Source organism: Gavialis gangeticus, unplaced genomic scaffold, assembly GCF_001723915.1.
Source record: "Gavialis gangeticus isolate Ggan-Ray unplaced genomic scaffold, GavGan_comp1, whole genome shotgun sequence".
Classification (NCBI taxonomy): Eukaryota; Metazoa; Chordata; order Crocodylia; family Gavialidae; genus Gavialis; species Gavialis gangeticus.
Genome location: NW_017729022.1, coordinates 72969000 through 72969532, shown reverse-complemented (window position 1 = coordinate 72969532; position 533 = coordinate 72969000). Strand labels below are relative to the sequence as shown.

At 49.3% G+C, this 533-nt stretch overlaps 1 protein-coding gene across 1 annotated transcript in view; it reads left to right on the top strand.

Annotated features, from left to right (window-relative positions):
* MYBPC1 (myosin binding protein C, slow type) overlaps nucleotides 1-533 on the top strand; it is a 126356-nt gene that overhangs the window by 75489 nt on the left and 50334 nt on the right. The window lies entirely within an intron of this gene.

Here is a 533-nt window from a genome sequence, read left to right as displayed (position 1 = left end):
CATCTCTCATGTAAATGAATGGCCATCTGGTCCCATCTCAGATGCAAATGAGACCTAGGGCAGTTGCTTCACTTTCCTCACCCTTATCTGGAGGCTTTTAGGTGTGTCTCTCACTGCATTTTAATCAGTTTCTGTTTAGGTGTGTGTGTGGGGGATTCTTTGTGAGTCAGACAGTCTGCATCCTGTGTCATGGTTCCCCAAGAACATGGAGCTGAGAGGTAATAGACCACAATATGAACACGAGCCCGCAATGCAGTGCTGCGGCTACTAAAGTGACCAAAATGCTGGCTTGCATCCATAGATGCTTCTCAAGTAAATCCCGGGACATCATTCTCCCCTTGTACTCGGCCTTGGTGAGGCCGCAGCTGGAGTACTGCGTAGAGTTTTGGGCTCCAGAATTCAAAAAGGATGTGGAGAAGCTTGAGAGAGTCCAGAGAAGAGCCACGCGCATGATCAGAAGTCAGGAAAACAGACCTTATGACAACAGGCTGAGAGTCATGGGGCTCTTTAGCCTGGAAAAGCGCAGGCTCGGG